An 8,521-nucleotide genomic window follows, 5' to 3' on the forward strand; every position below is an offset into this window, starting at 1 on the left:
CTCCTAGGACAGTTTCCTCACTCAGCCATGCCGTGGATATTAAGACAGAAGAGACGTTCAGGCGGCGAAGGCAGGAATGGCAGGAGTTGAATTGTAGTCACTTGCTTTATCTGGGGGGGGCGGCGGGGGGAGACAGACAAACAAACAGAAGCACTTTAATGGATAGAATGTAAAGTGACATTTACTGTAATTTTTATTTTCTTTACCGAGGGAAGCATGTGTGAGTGTGTCTATTCAGAATGTAAGGCGATTGGGTGTATGCGGCCTGAAGGATGCAGGTGACCCTTTTTGGAAGAGAAATACTGGCTTTTAGATGTTTCTTTTATAAATTGCCGACCAACTTGAACTTAGCACTGATAGAGTGCAAAAGCTTTTTAGGTGAAAAAAATAATGCAACACGACCAAAACTGTCATGAATGAAAATTAATAAAATACTCCAGAGCAGTGTTTCTCAACCTTAGCAGCTTGAAGAGGTCTGGACTTCAATTTCTTGTCGTTGAGTTGAAGTCCGGACCTCTTCAAGTTGCTACGGTTGAGAAACACTGCTCTAGATGATAAAGCATTTTGACTTCAAAAAGAAAAAAGGGAAGGGGAAGACAAAATTCAAACACCATAATCCTCTAAAACACTAGGCATATTTTTTTAATTTGAAAAAAAAAAATGTTGACAGTAGAGTTATGTTTTGTTCCAATCATTTTTTTAAAATCAAAATGCCTCTCGTTAACCAGAATTTGTTACAGGGATTCATATTATGCATTATCAAAGTATTTATTTGGAGTTAAAATATGTTTTATAACTGTAGGCCTACCCTTACTGCTTTGGGAACAAATTCTAAATTATATTAATCCAGTATTATTAGCTGCCATTATAAAAAGCTGTTAGAAATGTAATACACCAATCTGTATTACTTAACCACGCTGAAGGTTTTTATTTAATTTTTTCAAAGAATCACCCTCTTCGTTGGAAACAAATGTTCTGTCAGGTTGCAGAGATTGGTGTTCCAATAAGCATGTGATTATTTTAATGTGGTGGTAGCGGGAAGATAATCTTGATTCCATTGGGAATCTTAGGTTTGTCTCAATTTATGGTTTTCATAAATTTTAATGGAAAAATAGCTTTTCCTGGACTGCTCAAGTTTCATTTTGTAAACAGTATCTTTCTAACAGAAGAAGAAGAAAAAAGCATGAAGGAAAAATTGAGGAATTTATTTGCCTCAAATAACCAGCATTGGTATTCATGAAACACGTGTATATCTAGCAAATCTTTATTTAAACTGAACAGTTGAACTGTTCATTTTTTTCAATCTGAAGTAAAAAAAAAAAAAATCACTTTCAAGACCTTTTAAGTTTTGCCTGCTCATTTATCTTGTACACTTCATCTCTGTATTCAACTCAAATCTAATTCCTTTTTTGAGTTTCAATACTTTTTTGTGAAAATTTTGTGAAATATATATAAAAATAAATGTTTCAACAATGTTTTATCATTCATGGCATCTATTTTCTTTTTAAGGCATGTGATTTTTTTTTTCCACCACTTTTATTTTACCAACAAAGTCTCCAAATGACCAAGTTACCATTCAGTAGACCTAAGGTTAGGATGTGGAATAGCAGATGTCCCATCTCAAGAACCTCTTGATGGGAAACAGTTGATCCACTGGGCAAAGATGCCGTAAGTGAACATCCAAAGGGTTTGCGCCCCTTACGTGCTGCAATGTGTGTGGTTTTAAATCTACTGGGAGATGGAGGTGAAATGAAATGGGAAACGTGTTCCGCTCCAAGTTTGGAACAAGAGTGCATCTCAAAATGTTCCTTGGGATAGCTGTGTTGTGTCTGAATCTGATCAAGTGTTCTGTTCCAACCTTGTGACAATTCCCACAACACTCAAAATGTTTCTTCAAGCTCTTTTTCTACAACAGGAACACTTGTAAGATCCCTCTTGCAATGACCACTTTGTAGAGTTGCTTTGAGCTTGAAAATGTCCTGTCTATCCACAAGGTGCACTTAGCTTTAACTCAACAAGAAATTCTACAGTCCTGTCTCTTTCCCAGCACACTTGTTCCTAAGCATTGATGTTGTAGTTCGCTAACCAGGCTGCCATGCATTATATTTTCTACCGATTTCCTACAGAGTGTTGGTGCTCTGCCCAACTTTTCCTGACAGAGAGCCCCACTCCCAAAATGCTGGGGTCAAGACGAAACCAAGCTTGATTTTATTGTATGTATCACAAGAATTAACTATGGATGATAGATTATATTCCAATCACACATTACTTTATTCTGTCATACAAAAAAAAAATTGTTAGCAATTTTTGGAAGTCACGCAACCTCTGCTGTAAAAGATGTCCATTTCATGGTGATCCAGCTTTGGTGGGCAATAGTTCCAGAAAAGGGATACAGTATAGAAATTCATTTGCCTTGAGTCTGAATTCAATAGTCAGTGGCTCAGATTTTTAGCAGTTTTTAAACCTGCCATGGTTGCAAGGGAAAGCATTTTGCACTTGTCTCTAGTCTGGGCTTTTATTGCTAACATATTTGCAAAACTCCAGTCCTTTTGCTTTGTTTCTGTCTGCAATGGGGGAAACAGCCCACGCCTTTGAGCAGAGGAATGCACGGAGCTGATCCTTCCACTGAAGACCAGGGTAAATTTCTGACCAGAGAGACGGGGGTGTTCTGTGCTGAACTCAGCCACCTGGAACAGTGCAATCATGGAACTGTTTTCAGAACCAACAAGCAGATGGAAAAAAAACTAAATGCTGCTTCACATAGCACTAGTCGCATCAAGTAGCCTTCTGCTGTGCATCTCAGGGTGTATCCTTCTGGTCGCAAAGATAGCTGGCCCCTGTCACAGGAGTGGTGATGTGTGTGATTTAGAACTGGCCTCCCAAGAGGCCCTCTTTAAGTGATGTGTGCAGTTTGTGATAAACCAATGTTATGTAGCTGCAGCATTGACTGCAAACTAACCAGTATCTTTATCTTACAGGTCATGCAAACCTAAAAAGTTAATTGAATGAATGATGTGTAACAGCATTATCTGGATTTGTAAGGTGAAAGACCGGAGATTTCAAAACCTCCTGTTCCAGAAGGTCACAGATCAACAACCTCTGGCTTCCTGCCTTATGTGCCATCTATCACCTCATGTCCCACTAACCTCAGCCTGTGAGAGAGAGTGCTCCCACAACCTATACTGCCCTTCAGGTGAATAAAAAGGCAAAAATAATAATATTAAAAAACACCATAGCAATCTCCTGATAGCATAGAGGCGTGTGCCTAGAAGTTTCCTTTCCCTTTTTGGAGATAAATCCATCTTGCAAGAGAGCAACAAAATCAAATTTGATTTTTTAAAAAAATCTGGAAGGAAGGAAGGAAGGAAGGAAGGAAGGAAGGAAGGAAACCCAATTTACTAAAATACGTGCAATGTTCCTGGCTGACCACCAGGTGGAGCTGATAGTGAACTAGAGCAGGTTTTTGCTTCCAAATTAGATTTCAGTTCACAAGAAATGTATTTAAAAAAATAATTATGGCAACCAGTCTAACATTACACAGAATGCCCTATTGTGCGGAGTAATGAGAACTGCACGGTAACTTCTACTGCCTCTCTTTTCTTCTGCAATCACCATTCAAACTGGACTCCCTAAAGGGGGTGAGTGTCAACAATACATGGCTTGGGGAGTGCAGTAGATAGGCCCAGTTCTGTATAACTTACTTAAGAATAATATACCAAGGTTGCACAGCATTGTTACCCATGGTAACAGCTGCAGTCCAATTACCTAAGACAGATATGGCTTTATAGCAACTAACCACTTCATGTGAAGTGTGCCCAGTTTAGTAAAACTGAAAGGATGATTTACTTAAGTGAAATGCGGTGTTTGCTTATTATTTAATCTCAAACCCACCCATTTTAAGAATTAATGTATTGCGTGAACCCCAGACTCTCAGCAATTCTGCAATTTGTTTTTCATTTCATGTGATCAGGAGAAAATGAGCCTTAATTTTTTTTTCTTAATAAACGAACACCCACTTTGCACTTCAATCATCCTGTTCTTGTAGATCTGTAATGGACATGCTAGCTGGGAATTCTGGGATTTGTCGTTCCATGTCTCTGGAGGGCATCAGATTGGGAAAGATAGCAATAGATTTAGTGGTGCAGGTGAATGAAATTGATACGTTGTTTATTTAAAATGCATTCCTCACCACTCCCCTGCCCTTCCAGTACATCTTTATGTAATGGTCTGATTTACACATCATGTGGCTGGTTTATCTTAATGTTGGGTTTCTCAGATGGTGGGTAGGTTGAGACTCTAAAATTTGTGGAAATCACTTAAAAAAAACACCCTGATCAGTCTTGGACAGACAGAGTGGCGGCAATACTCAAGAGCTTCGCTCCTTGGTTTGCCTTTCCAAGTTCCCGTTCCACTACTGCAAAACTCAAGAACCCCTGTGATCCATTGATACAGTGACCATATTTTCTTGGGAAAAAATAAAGGACGAACCTGAAAAGGGGGCAAATCTGAAAGAGGTTCATAAGGATTAAAAAAAAAAATGTTTATGTTTATGACTTCACTTTACAAAGAAAATGCAAGAGCAACCCCCCAAAATAAATAAATAAATAAATAACTCTAAAGGACGGCTTTCTGAAAGAAAGGACTGTCCTCTATAATAAAGGACGTACGGTCACTGTATCTACAGATCAAAAACTAATTATGAAAAGTAAATGGTGTATTTCTTTCTTGCCCAACCCTAACTGAAATTAAATCTTTTATAAGTGGGGTGTCACACAAATTCATTTCTCACTTGAAGTGGTTACAGTACTGCACCATTCATTGACTTCATGTGTTGTGGTCAACCTAACCATGATGACTTGTCATTTGTGATTTATGGCCCTGGGTTATAGGTAAACCCAGTTGTGGCTAAATCAAATGCCGAGTGTGAATCCTTCCTGACAAGGCGAAGCACCAACTTCATCCATCTCTCCTACGCTGAACATGGAAATTCAGCGCAACTCTCTTGAGCAAACGGTCAACCTTAATAAACGAGACATGTAAGATGGGCCATGAGAATTAGCATCTGCTGCAGAAACGGAACTCTGTCAGGTGGTAAAGGTCAGCAAATAAAGGAGGCTTTGTTCAAGTAAACAAGGGAGGGAACTTGGCTAGTTGGAGAATCAAAGAGACAGAAGCCAGGCATTTCTAATTTAATGCATTTGCAGAGGAAATGAAAGGATATTGCCCAGAATAAATGGTGCTTATAGAGTTAAGCAGGCCTGATAAAGCTGCTGCTTCCCTAGTTAAAGAAATTCATATTGAGATTACAGTGTTCACTTGATCAGGTGATGTGATTCCACTCCCGCTCAAAGGAGATGCTCTTAGGCAATACATTGTCAACTCCAAGCATGGATGAAGGTCCTCTTAAAAAGAGTCATTCTTTTCTCTGTAATTGCACATAATTTGATGTCATCTGAGGCATGGGAGCTGAGCCGCAGAGAAATGTTGAGCAAAAAAAAAAAGACATCTACTTCATCCTGCATCTAATTAGTCAAAGGCACTTTTAAAATATACTTTGCAACAGATTAGCCTCACACTATAATCCTAATTTTTATCTAACTGGTCCCCTATTAGGCTAAGACTTGGTTTCTCCACCAGGCTCTGTGGGTTACTGAACTCCTGGGTTCTGCAAGAGGTCCCTCAGGGTTCCCTGGGAGAGCACAATTTATTTAAAAAGTTATTTCAAATTCGGGCAAAAAGGTAAGTTTCGTTCTTTATTTTTAGTTTAAGGACACTGTTCATGCAAAGATACAGGCCTACGCATGAAACAAAGATAATAATTTTTTAACTTCTGGCCTATATTGGAGCCCAAATGGGCAGGGGTTCCCCCAGGCCTGAAAAATATTTCAAGGGTTCCTCCGGAGTCCAAAAGTTGAGAAAGGCTGGGCTAAGAGGACACTTAGTAGTACCTTACATCAAATCAAATGCATTCTTACAATTGTACTGTAAACCGCCCAGAGTCCCTCCTTGGGAGGGAGATGGGCAGTGATAAAATCTGATAAATAATGGTGGCTTTCAGGGGCCCCGCTCCATAAGTGGCCGGTTGTGAGACCCTGTTTTTCAGGTTGGGTGCCCAAGAGCAGTTGCGAGTGTTGCTGCTGTACCAGCCTCCCTGCTGGGTGGCAACCTCCCTGCCTGAGCTGCTGGAGGCCATCTCAGGGTTGGCAGTGGAGTTCCCCAGACTTATGGTTCTGGGGGACTTCAACCTGCCGTCCCTGGGGCGTGCCTCGGAGGCAGCTTAGGAGTTCATGGCTACCATGGCAGCCATGGGCCTGACTCAGATTATTCGGGACCCGACTTGAGACAGTGGCCTCCCCCTGGACTTAGTTTTCTTGTTGGAGCAGTGGCAATGTGACCTGAGGGGAGAGTTACAGCTATCCCTGTTGTCATGGTCAGATCAAGGCCTGGTGGCCCTGAGATTCTCTTATGCCACCCCCCTCTGCAGAGAGGTGGGACCCATTTGATTGGTCCGCTCCCAGTGACTGATGGACCCGGTAGGGTTTCAGAGGGAGCTGGGGGTTATACCCAAGGATCTGCTGCACGGTCCAGCGGAGGCCCTGGCCACCGCCTGGAATAGGGAGGCAGCTGGGGCCCTGGACAGGATTGCACCTGTGCGACCTCTCTTGCCTCATCGTACCCAATGCTCCCCATGGTTTATGGAGGAGCTGAGGGTTTTGAAGAGGACTAAGAGACGTCTAGACACTGCTGGAGGAAGACAAAGACTGAATCCGACCAAACACTGGTTAGAGCCGCTATTAAGGCCTACCTGGTGGTGATAAGAGCGGCGAAGCGCCAATACTTCTCCGCCCTTATTGCGTCTGCAGAATGCCGCCCAACAGCCCTGTTTAAAATTACTCAATCCCTTTTGGGGAAGGTGGGCACAGTGACCCACCTACAGGGCCATGCAGAAGAGTTTTCGGAGCATCTGCAAGACAAAATTGCTTGGATCTGCTGTACGTTAGACTCCAAGGGTGACACATGGTTTGTGGAGATACCAAGGGAGCATACTTACCATGTTATCTGGGAACAGTTTGATCCTGTTGGACCCGAGGAAGTGGACAGGATCCTCTGGACAGTAAATGACACCACTTGTCATCTCGACCCATGTCCCTCCTGGATGGTGAAGGCAGCTCGGGAGGTGACATGTGGCTGGGTCCAGGTTAGGTCAATACATCCTTGAGGGAGGGGGTATTTCCAACTGCCTTTAAGGAGGCACTGGTACAACCCCTCCTCAAGAAACCATTGCTGGACCCTACTGTACTGGATAATTTTCGTCCAGTCTCCCACCTCCCCTTTTTGGGGAAAGTGGTTGAGAAAGTGGTGGCATTGTAGCTCCAGAGGGTTCTGGAGGAAATGGATTATCTAGACCCCTTTCAGTCAGGTTTCAGGCCCGGATATTGGATGGAAACCGCATTGGTCTCACTTATGGATGATCTCTGGTGGGAGTGGGATGGGGGTAGTGCATCCATCCTTGCTCTTCTTGACCTCTCAATGGCTTTCAATACCATTGACCATAGTATCCTTTTGGGTCAGCTCAGGGAGTTGGGGGTGGGCGGCATAGTTCTGTGCTGGTTCACCTCCTTCCTCCAGGGCCGGTCCCAATTGGTGGTGATAGGGAGTGAGAGATCCGACCCTCAACCCCTCCTTTGTGGGGTGCCACAGGGTTTGGTTCTCTCTCCTCTCCTATTTAACAGCTACACAAAACCTCTGGGTGAGATCATCTGTCACCATGCGATGAGGTATCAGTATGCTGATGATACTCAATTGTATATCTCCATCCCAGGTGAGGTAAGTTATGCTGTGACCACCCTCTCTGAGTGTCTGGGGGCTGTGGGGGTCTGGATGGGGAACAACAGGCTTCGGCTGAACCCTGGTAAAAGGGAGTGGCTGTGGGTTAAGGGCTCTGCCGTATCTGGGACTTTGTCATCTTTGGTTCTGGATGGGGTTGCACTGCCCCAGACAGACCTGGTGTGTAACTTGGGGGTCCTTGTGGACTCTCGGCTCCTGCTCGAAGAGCAGGTAGCAGCCGTGGCCGGAAGGGCCTTTACACAGCTTTGTGTTGTGCACCAGTTATGCCCTTTCCTGGATCGGGAGGCCCTTCGGACAGTCACTCGTGCCCTTGTTATCTCCCATATAGACTTGCAATGTGCTCTACATGGGACTACCCTTGAAGAGTATCCGGAAGCTTCAGCTGGTCCAGAATGCAGCCGCGCGGGCTATTTTTGGTGGCCCTAGAAAGGTGCATATAACACCTTTGCTTCACTAGCTGCACTGGATACCAGTCTGTTTCCGGGTCCAATTCAAGGTGTTGGTTATCACCTTTAAAGCCCTACATGGCATGGGACCGGGCTACCTGAGGGACCACCTCTTCCCCGCTTCATCAGACCGTCCCACCCGGTCATGCAGAGGGCATGCTGAGGACCCTGTCTGCAAGAGAATTCCATCTGGCAGGGTCCAGAAGGAGGGCCTTCTCTGCAGCGGC

Source organism: Candoia aspera, chromosome 11, assembly GCF_035149785.1.
Source record: "Candoia aspera isolate rCanAsp1 chromosome 11, rCanAsp1.hap2, whole genome shotgun sequence".
Taxonomy (NCBI): domain Eukaryota; kingdom Metazoa; phylum Chordata; class Lepidosauria; order Squamata; family Boidae; genus Candoia; species Candoia aspera.